Source organism: Delphinapterus leucas, unplaced genomic scaffold (assembly GCF_059928025.1).
Source record: "Delphinapterus leucas isolate spDelLeu-1000000601 "Yukka" unplaced genomic scaffold, BTC_Dleu_Yukka2 spDelLeu_asBTCV2_sq52, whole genome shotgun sequence".
Lineage (NCBI taxonomy): Eukaryota > Metazoa > Chordata > Mammalia > Artiodactyla > Monodontidae > Delphinapterus > Delphinapterus leucas.
Window position 1 is genome coordinate 4109465 of NW_028322261.1, and position 15991 is coordinate 4125455.

General features: G+C 38.1%; 1 protein-coding gene across 14 annotated transcripts in view; it reads right to left on the reverse strand.

Moving 5' to 3' along the window:
* The window catches only part of LOC149743925 (uncharacterized), a 155690-nt gene that overhangs the window by 98501 nt on the left and 41198 nt on the right, over positions 1–15991 (reverse strand). For 3 of the 14 annotated variants that reach the window (XM_089906021.1, XM_089906023.1, XM_089906022.1), the window contains exon 4: positions 1–15991. This exon is cut by the window's right edge and continues 15549 nt beyond it. The exons of the other annotated variants lie outside the window; for them this stretch is intronic. The gene's annotated coding sequence lies outside the window, so the exon portion shown is untranslated. 14 annotated transcript variants of the gene reach the window in all.

Genomic DNA, 15991 nt, shown 5'->3' on the forward strand with positions numbered 1-15991 from the left:
ATTCTTGTTTAATCAATGGAAGCACATCGTTAGTTTACTCAGGTCCCTAAAAAGGTGGAGGACCTCACTTAAAAGAAACAAGTGACTATCTTAGTTAATGTAAATAGAAATGCATTTCCAGCTTATTTATGGTTGTTCATTTCTATACCATACAGTGGTCTGTTTCTCAGGACATCAGTATAAAAGGCAAATTGATAGGTGAGAAGGATAAGTGGTATAATAAAAAAGTTAAAAGCATGGGCTACATGACATGGACAAGTTACTCAGCCTTTCTAATCTTCCATATGCACATCTATAAAACAGGGAATAAAACATATTACAAAGAGATACGCTTCTCCTCCCACCATGCTTTGGCCTTCACATGTTTGGGAGGCATAGGAGATCCAGTGCCTTTCCCCTCCATCCTATTCTTGGAAGAGGAACTGTTAATGTTATTGGTCAGTAACCAGAACATCTATGGAGCAATGGGTAGAATTATTACATTTGAAAGTGACAAACGTGTCACATGGTTCTGTCCCAGTAGCTCAGCTTATGATTCACAGAATAAGGCATGTTAGCTTAAGCTTGTCCCATGACCTAGTCATCTGTGATTTGGGGGCAAGAGAAAGAGAGAAGGAAAGCCTCAATTAGAATTCCAAAATGAAGTAACAGCGGCTAGCTCACTAGTAAGAAATAATACTTTGGTCTTTTCTGATTATCGTTTCTTGTGTATGGATCCCTTGGCAGGAAACTTAACCACCCACTTCAGAGGTCTGTTATGAAGTCCGATATGGTATAAAAAGTGCACAGTGCAGTGCCTCACATGCGATAAGCTGTCAAAGAATATTATCTAGATGACCTTGGATTTGCACTTAAATGTTTGTTATTAAGTCAGTTTGCATGGGACTAGTATCCAGAGCCTCAGGATAAAGTAGATTCATGTGAGTTAATAAATGAAAAGCTCTCTGAAATTCTAGATGGCAGGTCATGCTAACTCAGGTAAGTGGAAGCTGGTGGCTGGGCGTTCCCTCAGGACACGTGTTTTGATGGAATGAGGACTCAGGGTGTAGAAACCAGCTTGGCAGTGGATGGTAAACCATTGCCCAGCACATGCTGCCTCCTGCTAAGCAGAAGGCTCTCATGCAAATTGCTTTCTGAATCATTCATTAGCTGTCGGCAACCCTCATCTCTCCTCCTGCAGCTGTTCTTTCTGATTTTGCCTGCAAACTTTTCATACTGGGCAGGCTCCCAAGCCAAACAAGTTGCCCCTCTGCAGGCTTTGTTCCTGGGGGCGAGAAGTGAACCTCACAGATAAGTCAAAGTAAGGATGCACCATGGACTAATACACACTGAAGGAACAGACTCCTGTAAGCTAAGGTGATGAATGCCTTTGAAAGTAATTTTCATGCGGCTTCCTATGAGAACGTCAGCCAGGCTCCAGAAGTTATATGCTGCAATTTAAAAATTATCTGCCTCTGTAGACTTCTAAAGCTTCTATCAGCTAAGAAGTATCTTTTTTAAAAAAGAAAATATTTCTATACAATTTTAAAGACTACTTTCCATTTATTACAAAATATTGGCTATATTCCCCCTGTTGTATAATACATCCTGGAGCCTACTTTACACCAAATAGTTTGTACTTCCCACTTCCCAATTCCAACTCTTAAATTGCCTTTCCCCCCTCCCCCACTGGCAATTACTAGTTTGTTCTCTATATCTGTGAGTCTGCTTCTTTTGTTATATTCACAAGTTTATTTCTTAGATTCCACATATAAGCGATATCATACAGTATTTGTCTTTCTCTGTCTGACTTGTTTCTCTTAGAATAATGCCCTCCAAGTCCATCCATGTTGCTGCAAATGGCAAAATTAATTTCATTCTTTTTTATGGCTGAGTAGTATTTATATATATATGTATGCAAATATATAAGTTTTAATTATATATATATTATATATATATAATATATATATAATATGTATATAAAAAAATCTTCTTTATCCATTGATCTGTTGATGGACACTCAGGTTGTTTCCACGTCTTGGCAATCGTAAATAACGCCTCTATGATGCTGCGAACATTGGGGTGCATGTATCTTTTTGAATTATAGTTTTGTCTGGATATATGCCCAGGAGTGGGATTGCTGGATCATATGGGAATTCTATTTTTAGCTTTTGAGGGACCTCCGTACTGTTTTCCACAGTGGCTGTACCAATTTATTACATTCCCACCAGAGGAATGTGTGGGAAATCTCTGTACCTTGTGCTCAATTTTACTGTGAACCTAAAACTTAATTAATTAATTCCCAGCAGCATTAGCAAATAAGACCATGCATTTTTAAAAAATCTTTTCTTAAGGCATAGTAAATATTTGCTGAATAAAATGAGAAACTCTATCTCGATTGGGTGGATTAAATCAGCAGAAACTAAGCTTCACCTGTGATTTTAGCAGCTGAACTGGTTGAGAAATTCAAAGCAGAACAGGCACAAGTCCTCTCTGAACAAGGTAAGGTACAAGAAAAGGAAGGATGGATGTTGTAGGCAAATCATAACACTCTATCATGGCTAAATATAATATCAGGAATTAAATAACTTGAAATCATATAAAAATTTCCTTTACTCGTATGCCCCCTCTCACATAAAGTGGAAGGTGAGCACAAATGTAAATCAAGCAGGCAGAGGCTCCCACTATCTTATATATGAAATCAAAATTCTAAAGTGTTTTCTTCAGAATCCCTTTTGCCTGGGTGCAGAAGATCAGTGCACCCAAAGGTAAAATGAAAAATAGTAAAAGAAAGTTTTTCTACATTTTTGAATTTAAAATCTGAAATACATTTCTTTAATACTCTTATTTATACCCATGTACCTTAAAAACCAAAATTAAAATTAAATTGTATTAGAGCAGAGGAGCAAAAATTTCCAGCCAATCCAAAGGTTAAGTGGTGCCTGATACACTGTTTGAATAAAGTTACGAATCCATATCCAGACTCAGCTAGAAAATTAAAGCGTGCTGTGATCACTTGGTACGAAGAGGGGTCATGGCAATTGATTTTATTTATACACACTTTCATACATAATAATTTATCAAATTTGTCCTATGCCACTTTCCATGCTTTTTTAATCCTCATTTAATCTCTACCAAATGAATACTGTGAAACATGTTTAATCATTATTCCCATTTCCAAGATGTGGAAACTGAGGCAGGAAGTATGGTACATCAAAATTCAGAAATTTTGTCACTCCAAATATCTCCAGGTCTAGCTCTTTAACCTGTATAATAGTCTTTTTCTCTTTTCCTTGCCGTGTGAACCTTTCATCTTCTCCCACTGTCAAATTCAAGTGTTAACTCTAACCTCTCTTGACCTCCGCTATCCACTGGAGGATGCCTTCTGGCTTCCTAGAAAAGCTTCACCATTCTTAGCAGAGTACTTGAGATCTAGCAGGTGCTTTGTTAAGTGAATGAGTTAATAAACATATAAGAGAGCATTCTAATTGCCATTTAAGGGATGGAGAAACAGGCTCTGAAAGATTAAGTAACTTCCTTCATGTTAGGGGTCAAGCTGGAATTCAGATTCTGAAGCCCAAGTGATCATCCTCAGAATAATCTAAGTTATCTTCATTGGGATAGAATATGCTCAGTCTATATCCCTCACTAGACTCTAAGGAACAAGAAGGCAGTACTAGGTACCTAATGCACTTCATTTTGGGTAGATTTTTCATTTATGCAAAAATACGTGTGTAAAGATAGACTAAAGCCTTAAGCTTTCCCTGCTGGATTCCCTGCTCAACTGTGCGTACTCCTGTGATGAAAACTCGCCTAACGCACTGAATGACCTTGACCAAGCAGCTTTCCTTTACAGCCTCCATTTTCTTTTCTGTAAAATACTGTTGACAGGACATGTTCCACCTGCCTCATAGAAATGCGTTTATAAAGCACTTTGGAAAGCATGAAGCTTTCTTTCTTTTTTTTTTTTTTCCGGTACTTGGGCCTCTCACTGTTGTGGCCTCTCCTGTTGCGGAGCACAGGCTCCGGATGCGCAGGCTCAGCAGCCATGGCTCACGGGCCCAGCCGCTCCACGGCATGTGGGATCTTCTCGGACCGGGGCACGACCCTGTGTCCCCTGCATCGGCAGGCGGACTCTCAACCACTGCACCACCAGGGAAGCCCAAGCATGAAGCTTTCTTCAAAAGCAAGCAAGTATTTTAAATGTCATTATTATAGGACTCCTTAAAAGGAGCCTTTTTATGGTGGAAAGAAACCTTAGCTTATCAATTGTGCAACTCAACCACAGAAAATTTAAGGCAGAACATGCATGACACAATAATAATTCCAAATAAATCCTTCTAATAGTTAAGTAAAGAGAAGTCAAAATTCTTCTCTGGACTACTTTGATTTCATACAAAGGGCATCCCTTTAGAAGTTATGGAAGTTCAGATACAGAACCTCAAACTCTAGATTGCAATGCGACATTTGTTTCTGAACTTCTGCTGCCAGTCTTGCTAACAGTTCACTTGCAATGTAATATATTAATGCATTTCATTTCTAGGCAAGAACATTATTTACTCACAGGAGAAATACTTTCCTGAGGAAAGACTGTCTTTGGAAACCTTCAAGGACATTTGAGAAATGCTTCAGCCCAAGCCACAAAATTATGAGCATGCTTTTGTGCCTCTCTGTTCCCAGGGCACCATTTTTAAAAATCTTTCATTTAAGTTTATTGCAAGCATCCATCTTCCCTTTCCAGAAAAAATAGCAATTAACACTTCATTGATTTCCAGTTTTCCTAGGTGTCATTTCATAATGCCTATATTGTAAGCAGTTCACATCATCATTTTCATCGCTTTCAACATTTTCCATGTTGTCTCCCTACCTGAATTGTGACATTTTGTATGGGAAGTTTTATTTATCACTTGCATCTTACTTTGAATAAATCTGAAATCAACATTCAGTATTATTTAATTATTTTTATTTTCTTCAGTATGTTTCTAACTTAGCAAACTATGGGTAAAAATGCCATGTAACAACAATATGTAATATTTACATAGAGCCCATGTAGTGAACATAGTCCTAAACTCTTACCAAATCCTCACCAGACCCTATAAAGTAGGTACTATTAACCTTGTCATTTGATAGATGAGAAAACTGATGCATAAACTGGTTAAGTAACCTGTCTGAGGTCAGATAGCTAGTGATTACTTTCCCCATCACCACCACTGTTTAGTTAATGCGTCCTTCCCATCTCAGTTCAAATGGCACTGACACAAAAAAGCCTTTCTTTGACCTCCTGAAAATACTGGGTCTCGTTGCTTTTACAGCATCATATGTTTATTATTCACTTCACACATTTGTGTGATTATCTAATTATATCTGAACGTATTTTTCCTAAGGGTAACTCTAGTCCAGCTGTGCTTTCCAAATTATGAAATCCGGGACTACGTGGGCTATGTCTGTTTTGCTTATTACTGTAGTTTCAGTATTTGGTGCATGGTAAGTATTCAGGAAATGTGCTGGATGGATGAATACAGGACTTTGTAAGAACAAATAAATAAATGACTGGATCAATAAATTTGGTCGATCATAACATAAACAACAGTGCCACGTTAAAATTTTTCTCTGGGTCTATACACAAACTCTTCTCAGACAGGGTTCCTGTTTGCTGTCTACACCACCAGTTGGAAGAGAAAAAAGCCAATCAAGGTCTGACTGTCATTATGTGTACAGGCTGAAGCTGATGCATTAGGTTGAGAGACAGGGTGATTTAGGAATAATTTTACTTCTGGCTGAACTATATATAGAACCAAGTCTTACGTAATAAAAAATAAATCTACTTTTAATATGTTTGTGTGAAGAATGAAATAGGAGCATCAAGCCCATTAATTGTGATATTTAATTATATCGTCCCATTTCCACATTCATTTCCATGAATTTGGATGCCTTTAGGTCAAGCTAACCCAAGCATTTACACCACCATGGTAAATAGTGAAATATCAATGGATACACAGAAAGAAAATTCCCAAATTTAGCAGAGAACACATTAGCATGAACTTGTAAATTTAACATTCAAGTTCATTGGCGTGCAGAGAACCAAGTGACTTTTGTTAAAGTAGGAAACTTTATGACTATGTGAGGAGATGAACATCGAGAAAGTGCTCCCTATTTTAAAACCAGGACATTAGAAATATTTTAATGAATTTATTTTTTGCATATCTGCCATCTAGGTGACAGTAAAACTCAATATTTATACATCAGATTTTTAAAACATTGTGCATATATACTGTATACTGCTACAGAATATAAGTTGCCCCAAAATCTCCAAGATACAATATGGGATCAAACAAACAAACAGAATGACAAGAAAAACCAACTGTAATATTTTGACACCTCTTAATTATTAAATCATTATGTTTAGAGAAATAGAAGTTTAAAAATTGTGCTCTGAAGAGTATTTAAAATATGAATGAACCTTCAAGATGGCAGAGGAGTAAGACGTGGAGATCACCTTCCTCTCCACAAATACATCAGAAATACATCTACATGTGGAACAACTACAGAACACCTACTGAACACTGGCAGAAGACCTCAGACTTCCCAAAAGGCAAGAAACTCCTCACATACTTGGGTAGGGCAAAAGAAAAAAGAAAAAACAGAGACAAAAGAATAGGGATGGGACCTGCACCTTTGGGAGGGAGCTGTGAAGGAGGAAAAGTTTCCACACACTATGAAGCCCCTTCACTGGTAGAGACGGGGAGCAGTGGGTGGGGGGAAGCTTTGGAGACACGGAGGAGAGCACAACAACAGGGGTGCGAAAGGCAAAGCGGAGAGCATCCCGCACGGATCGGTGCTGACCAGCACTCACCAGCCTCAGAGGCTTCTCTGCTCACCTGCCAGGGCAGGTGGGGGCTGGGAGCTGAGGCTCGGGCTTCAGAGGTGAGATCCCAGGTAGAGGACTGGGGTTGGCTGCGTGAACACAGCCTGAAGGGGGCTAGTGTGCCACAGCTAGCTGGGAGGGAGTCCAGGAAAATGTCTGGATCTGCCTAAGAGGCAAGACACCACTGTTTCGGGGTGCACAAGGAGAGGGGATTAATAAAGCACTGGCGAAACGAGCTCCAGAGATGGGCGCGAGCCGTGGCTATCAGCGCGGACCCCAGAAACAGGCATAAGATGCTAAGGCTGCTGTGCAGCCACCAAGAATCCTGTGTGAAAGCACAAGCCACTGTCCACACTTCCCCTCCCGGGAGCTTTTGCAGCCCGCCATTGCCAGGGTCCCGAATTCCAGGGACAACTTCCGCGGGAGAACGCACGGTGCGCCTCAGGCTGGTGCAACATCACGCTGGCCTCTGCTGCGGCAGGCTCGCCCCGCACTCCATACCCCACCCTCCCCCCGGCCTGAGTGAGCCAGAGCCCCCGAAGCAGCTGCTCCTTTAACCCTGTACTGTCTGGGTGAAGAAAAGACGCCCTCAGGTGACCTACACACAGAGGCGGGGCCAAATCCAAAGCTGAGCCCCAGGAGCTGTGCGAACAAAGAAGAAAAAGGAAAATCTATCCCATCAGTGGAATACCTGAATAGACAATGAATCATCCCAAAATTGAGGCGGTGGATTTTCTGTGATTTTGTCTGTATAGCTTTGCTTATACCATTTGTCCTATGGTTCTGTCTGTACGTCTTTTGTTTTTTTTGCTTTTTAGTATAGTTTATAGGGCTTGTTATCGTTGGTGGATTTCTTTTTTGGTTTGGTTGCTCTCTTCTTTCTTTCTTTCTTTTTTTAAATTACTTTTTAATTTTTAATTTTTTTTATTTTAATAACTTTATTTTATTTATTTTTTACTTTCTTTCTTTCTTTTTTCTCCCTTTTGTTCTGAGCTGTGTGGCTGACAGGGTCTTGGTGCTCTGAAGGGTGTCAGGCCTGTGCCTCTGAGGCAGGAATGCCAAGTTCAGGGACATTGGTCCACGAGAGACCCCCCCCCCCCGGCACCACGTGATATCAAAAGGCGAAAGCTCTCCCAGAGATCTCCATCTAAACGCTAACACCCAGCTCCACTCAACGACCAGCAAGCTACAGTGCTGGAAACCCTATGCCAAACAACTAGCAAGAGAGGAACATAACTCCACCCATTAGCACACAGGCTGCCTAAAATCATAATAAGGTCACAGACACCCCAAAACACACCACAGGATGTGGTCCTGCCCACCTGAAAGACAAGATGCAGCCTCATCCACCAGAACACAGGCACCACTCCCATCCACCAGGAAGCCTACACAACCCACTGAACCTCCCTTAGCCATTGGGGGCAGACACCAAAAACAGCAGGAACTACAAACCTGCAGCCTGCAAAAAGGAGACCCCAAACACAGTAAGTTAAGCAAAATGAGAATACAGAGAAATACACAGCAGATGAAGGAACAAGGAAAAAACCCATCAGACCAAACAAATGAGGAGGAAACAGGCAGTCCACCTGAAAAAGAACTCAGAGTAATCATAGTAAACATGAGCCAAAAGCTAGGAAATAGAATGGAGAAAATACAATAAACGTTTAACAAGGACCTAGAAGAACTAAGGAGCAAACAAACAATGATGAAGAACACAATAAATGAAATTAAAAATTCTCTGTAAGGAATCAATAGCAGAATAACTGAGGCAGAAGAACAGAAAAGTGACCTGGAAGATAAAATAGTAGAAATAACCACTGCAGAGCAGAATAAAGAAAAAAGAATGAAAAGAATTGAGGACAGTCTCAGAGACCTCTGGGACAACATTAAACACACCAACATTCGAATTATAGGGGTCACAGAAGAAGAAGAGAAAAAGAAAGGGACTGAGAAAATATTTGAGGAGAATACAGTTGGAAACTTCCCTTATATGGGAAAGGAAATAGGCAATCAAGTCCAGGGAAGCGCAGACAGTGCCATACAGGAAATATCCAAGGAGAAACATGCCAAGACACATATTAATCAAACTATCAAAAATTAAATACAAAGAAAAAATATTAAAAGCAGCAAGGGAAAGCAACAAATAACATACAAGGGAATCCCCATAAGGTTAACAACTGACCTTTCAGCAGAAACTCTGCAAGCCAGAAGGGAGTGGCAAGACATATTCAAAGTGATGAAAGGGAAAAACCTACAACCAAGATAATTCTACCCAGCAAGGATCTCATTCAGATTTCACGGAGAAATTAAAACCTTTACAGACAAGCCAGGCTAAGAGAATTCAGCACCACAAAACCAGCTTTACTACAAATGCTAAAGGAAATTCTCTAGATAGGAAACACAAGAGAAGGAAAAAAACCTCCAATAACAAACCCAAAAGAATTAAGAAAATGGGAATAGGAACATACATATCAATAACTACCTTAATGTAAATGAATTAAATGCTCCAACCAAAGGACATAGACTGGCTGAATGGACACAAAAACAAGACCCCTATATATACTGTCTACAAAGGAACCACTTCAGACACATACTAGGGACACATACGGACTGAAAGTGAGGGGATGGAAAAAGATATTCCATGCAAATGGATATCAAAAGAAAGCTGGAATAGCAATTCTCATATCAGACAAAATAGACTTTAAAATAAAGACTATTACAAGAGACAAAGAAGGACACTACATAATGATCAAGGGATCGATCCAAGAGGAAGATATAACAATTGTAAATATTTACGCACCTAAAATAGGAGCACCTCAATACATAAGGCAAATGCTAACAGCCATAGAAGGGGAAATCAACAGTAACACAATCATAGGAGGGGACTTTAACACCCCACTTTCACCAAAGGACAGATCATCCAAAATGAAAATAAATAAGGAAACACAAGCTTTAAACGACACATTAAACAAGATGGACTTAATTGATATTTACAGAACATTCCATCCATAAAGAACAGAATACACTTTCTTCTCAAGTGCTCATGGAACATTCTCCAGGATAGATCATATATTGACTTGTCACAAGTCAAGCCCTGGTAAATGTAAGAAAATTAAAATCGCATCAAGTACCTATTCTGACCATAATGCTACAAGACCAGATATCAATTACAGGAAAAAAACTGTACAAAATACAAAAACATGGAGGCTAAACAATATGTTACTAAATTACCAAGAGATCACTGAAGAAATCAAAAAATACCTAGAAACGAATGACAATGAAAACACGATGACACAAAACCTACGGGATGCTGCAAAAGCAGTTGTAAGAGGGCAGTTTATAGCAATACAAGCCTACCTCAAGGAAGAAACAACTCAAATAAACAATCTAACCTTACACTTAAAGCAAACAGGGAAAGAAGAACAAAAAAAACCCCCAAAGTTAGCAGAAGGAAAGAAATCATAAAAATCATATCAGAAATAAATGAAAAACAAATGAAGGAAATGAGAGCAAAAATCAATAAAACTAAAAGCTGGTTGAGAAGATAAACAAAATAGATAAACCATTAGCCAGACTCATTAAGGAAAAAAGGAAGAAGACTCAAATCAATAGAATTAGAAATGAAAAAGGAGAAGTAACAACAGACACTGCAGAAATACAATGGATCATGAGAGATCACTACAAGCAACTCTATGCCAATAAAATGGACAACCTGGAAGAAACACACAAATTCTTAGAAATGCACAACCTTCTGAGACTGAACCAGGAAGAAATAGAAAATATAAAGACACCAATCAGAAGCACTGAAATAGAGACTGTGATTAAAAATCTTCCAACAAACAAAAGCCCAGGACCAGATGGTTTCACAGGCGAGTTCTAGCAAACATTTAGAGAAGAGCTAACACCTACCCTTCTCAAACTCTTCCAAAATGTAGCAGAGGGAGAAACATTCCCAAACTCATTCTACGAGGCCACCATCACCCTGATACCAAAACCAGACAAAGATGTCACAAAGAAAGAAAACTACAGACCAATATCACTGATGAACATAGATGCAAAAATCCTCAACAAAATACTAGCAAACAGAATCCAACAGCACGTTAAAAGGATCCTACACCATGATCAAGTGGGGTTTATCCCAGGAGTGAAAGCATTCTTCAATATATGCAAATCAATCAATGTGATAAACCATATTAACAAACAGAAGGAGAAAAGCCATATGATCATCTCAATAGATGCAGGAAAAGCTTTCCACAAAATTCAACACCCATTTACGATAAAAACCCTCCAGAAAGTAGGCATAGAGAGAACTTGCCTCAACATAATAAAGGCCATATATGACAAACCCACAGCCAACACCGTTTTCAATGGTGAAAAACTGAAACCATTTCCTCTAAGATGAGGAACAAGACAAGGTTGTTCACTCTCACCACTATTATTCAACGTAGTTTTGGAAGTTCTAGCCACAGAAATCAGAGAAGAAAAAGAAATAAAAGGAATCCGAATTGGAAAAGAAGAAGTAAAGCTGTCACTGTTTGCAGATGACATGACACTATACATAGAGAATGCTAAAGATGCTACCAGAACACTAACTAGAGCTAATAAATGAATTTGGTTATATAGCAGGATACAAAATAAATGAACAGAAATCTCTTGCATTCCTATACACTAATAATGAAAAATCTGAAACACAAATTAAGGAAACACTCCCATTTACCACTGCAACAAAAAGAATAAAATACCTAGGAATAAACCTACCTAAGGAGACAAAAGACCTTTATGCAGAAAACGGTAAGACACTGAGGAAAGAAATTAAACATGATACAAACAGACGGAGAGATATACCATGTTCTTGGATTGGAAGAATCAACATTGTGAAAATGACAATACTACCCACAGCAATCTGCAGATTCAATGAAATACCTATCCAACTACCAACGGCATTTTTCACAGAATTAGAACAAAAAATTTCACAAATTGTATGGAAACACAAAAGACCCTGAATACCAAAAGCAATCTTGAGAAAGAAAAACAGAGCTAGAGGAATTACGCTCCCAGGCCTCAGACTATATTACAAAGGTACAGTAACCAAGACAGTATGGTACTGGCACAAAGACAGAAATATACATCAATGGAACAGGATAGAAAGCCCAGAGAGAAACCCACGCACATATGGTCACCTTATTTTTCATAAAGGAGGCAAGAATATACAATGGAGAAAAGACAGCCTCTTCAATAATGGTGCTGGGAAAACTGGACAGCTACATTTAAAAGAACGAAATTAGAACACTCCCTAACACCATACACAAAAATAAACTCAAAATGGATTAAAGACCTAAATGTAAGACCAGACGCTATAAAACTCTTAGAGGAAAACATAGGCAGAATACTCTATGACATAAATCACAGCAAGATCCTTTTTGACCCACCTCCTAGAGAAATGGAAATAAAAACAAAAATAAACAAATGGGACCTAATGAAACTTAAAAGCTTTTGCACAGCAAAGGAAACCATAAACAAGATGAAAAGACAATCCTGAGAATGGGAGAAAATATTTGCAAATGAAGAAACTGACAAAGGATTAATCTCAAAATATACAAGCAGCTCATGCAGCTCAACATCAAAAAAACAAACAAGCCAATCCCAAAATGGACAGAAGCCCTAAACAGACATTTCTCCAAAGAAAATATACAGATTGACAACAAACCCATGAAAGGATGTTCAACATCACTAATCATTAGAGAAATGCAAATCAAAAGTGCAATGAGGTATCACCTCACACAGGTCAGAATGGCCATCATCAAAAAAATCTACAAACAATAAATGCTGGAGAGGGTGTGGAGAAAAGGGAACACTCTTGTACTGTTGGTGGGAATGTAAATTGATACAGTCACTATGGAGAACCGTATGTCGGGTCCTTAAAAAACTAAAAATAGAACTACCATACGACCCAGCAATCCCACTGCTGGGCATATACCCTGAGAAAATCATCATTCAAAGAGAGACATGTACCAGAATGTTCTTTGAAGCTCTATTTACAATAGCCAGGACATGGAAGCATCCTAAGTGTCCAGCAACAGATGAATGGATAATGAAGATGTGGCACATATATACAATGGAATATTACTCAGCTGTAAAGAGAAATGAAATTGAGTTATTCATAGTGAGGTGGATTGACCTAGAGTCTGTCATACAAAGTGAAGTAAGTCAGAAAGAGAAAAACAAATACTGTATGCTAACACATATATACGGAATCTAAAAAAAAAAGAAAGAAAGAAAGAAAAAATGGTTCTGAAGAACCTAGGGGCAGGACAGGAATAAAGACGCAGACATAGAGAATGGACTTGAGGACATAGGAAGGGGGAAGGGTAAGCTGGGACAAAGAGAGAGTGGCATGGACATATATACACTACCAAATGTAAAATAGACAGCTAGTGGGAAGTAGCCACATAGCACAGGGAGATCAGCTCAGTGCTTTGTGACCACCTAGAGGGGTGGGATAGGGAGGGTGGGAGGGAGATGCAAGAGGGAGGAGATGTGGGGATATATGTATATGTACAGCTGATTCACTTTGTTATAAAGCAGAAACTAACACACCATTGTAAAGCAATTATACTCCAATAAAGATATTTAAAAATAATAATAAATAAATAAAATGTGAATGACTGTTTTACATGTGATTCATCACAAAATCATAAAAGTGCAATTCTCCATTGTATATATTTAAAAATATATTCATGATGCTAAGGTCCTCATATGACTGTGGCTTTGGTCTTGAAACACGTAGAAATTTTTTCTTGAATTTCTATCAAACACAACTACCCAGCTGCCATTAACAAGTGATGTGCAAAGTCAGAGAGGGTCAACGCTTGTAGGATTTGGGAAAATTTTCTCCATTCTGTGAAGTGTCGAAGTCATTTATTGAACACCCACTAAGTGTAAAACAGGGCAGGATACTAAAATACTGAAAAAATGGACAACATATACTTTAAGTCTTCAAAGAGGTGATACTGACATTAAAATATGTGAGAAAATAACCAACGAAATGAAGAGTGCTATACTATCATTTTAGATAACAAATATGTGAGTTAAAATACATTTCTATGTGATCAAATATAAGCTGTTATTATTAAGGATTGACAACTATATTTGTATTGAGGAGAACTGTATTGAAGCAGCCTATGAACTTATTAATGGTTTATTGATTGATTGACTTATAGATCTTGGAAAGCAAAAATTTTCTTAAGGTCAAGTTGTAAAGGTAGGAAAGTAAAGACCATGTAGGATTGAAGATTGTGAAGAAGTTGAAAGACTTCCTAGGCAGATGAAACAGGGATATATTGGAATATAAGGAAAAGAACTTGCACTCCAGATAAGTGAATGCAGTTGGGTGAATGGATATTTGCTGTATGAAAGAAGTGGGGAGAACTACTGGAAGTGGATTTTGGTGGATTAGAGTATGAGTATCTTGAATGCCAAGCTAGGGGATTGAGATTCCATCTGGCAGGCTGTTTTTGAAGGATGGCATGCCCAGGAAGCCAGGGCTGAGTAGTTCATTGCTAGTCATAGTCAGGGACTCAATCATTCAGCCTGGCTGTCTAATTTTTCTACTGCAGGAAATTCATATGAAGAAAGGTTGGGTGGAAGACTGTGACGGGCTGAAGACCACTTATCCTTACCCTTACTACTAAAATCACTAAAATGCTAAACCTTTAATGGAACAGCCTTCTGGCTTGACTAGGAACACTACTTCACAAATAAAGGATGAAACCAAAAGGTTTATCAAACTCAGACCTAGAAGTGGGGAGAATGGTGGGATGGCTGCAAATAGTCAATCATTTAATACTGAATGGAGAATTAAGGACTCCAGAACTAACCTTTGGAGAAAAGTAAGAACAGAAAAGATAAGATTTGGAACACTCATTATTATTCCTGTATTCATATAACAGGGTTTCTTGTCATCCAACTATTCGTTATCTACATCCTAATTTTAAGGTGTCTATAGATTCCAGCCCTTCTAAGTCAGCAAGCTGCTCATCCTGTTTCAGAAAATTACTCACTGATGGATTCATAACATAAACATAATACCGTTTAATAGAAATAAAATTCAAATCAACTTTAAAGTGAAATTCTGAATTTTAAAGCTATAATATCATGAAGCCATTGTAAATAATACCAGAGATCTGCTGGGTTAAACATACAAAGCCGTTGATAAATGAGGATGTGTAGTTAACAATTTAAAAAAGAGATACAATAGAAGTAAAAGAAAAAACAATTGAGTATCAAATAATTAAGAGAAGGCCTTGGAAAACTGTTGAATTTTTACCAGAATTAGCCTGTTTGAGCTGCTAACATTGAACATGCAGTGAAGGACAGTTTACTGTCCCATAAACCAGTTTTGCTGAAATAATCACTCGAAACAGAATGTAATTCTTTTTTTTAATTGTAGCACTTGTGCTTAATTAAAATTTAACCTAAATTTTACTGGCTGTAAGAGAAAATATACTGGATTCGTTTATATAATAACATAGTTTGACATAAATTTCAAATGAAAATTATTTTCAAATGTATTTTCAATTACTCTTCAGTCACTATTTACAGATGATTTTAAGTATATGGATTTTTTTTTTTTCATGTACAAATCATCCTTGAAAAATAAGGATTCTTTTACTTGAGTAGGACTTATCTTAATCCAGAGATCAGATCTAGGTCCAATAGACAAAATTTTAAAACTTAAAATTTTCTAATAGTAAAAGGCACTTAAAAAGTTAAAACCTCCTAACAGACCAGCATTCCGACTATAGAATCAGCTGATTTATGGGTAGCGAGCATTTTGTTATCAAAATACTCATCCACAGCTGAGTGAGCCTATAGCATGGATACATGGTAGATTTCTGTACCAGAAATTGGATGAGCTAGTGTGTGGATCTCCTTCCAAATGCTAAGATTTCAAGGGCTCAACTGAGACCAGAACAGCATTTTCCAAAGTTGCTAGAAACAGAGTCCTTTAAAATGTTCCACTGACAAAGGGTTGTAGAGCCAAATAAAGTTTAAAAACACTTCAGACAAAACTCTACTTAACAGTGAAATTCACAGAGCACATTATAGCTCATTCCACATCTCAAAAGTCCTCCAGTCACGAAACAT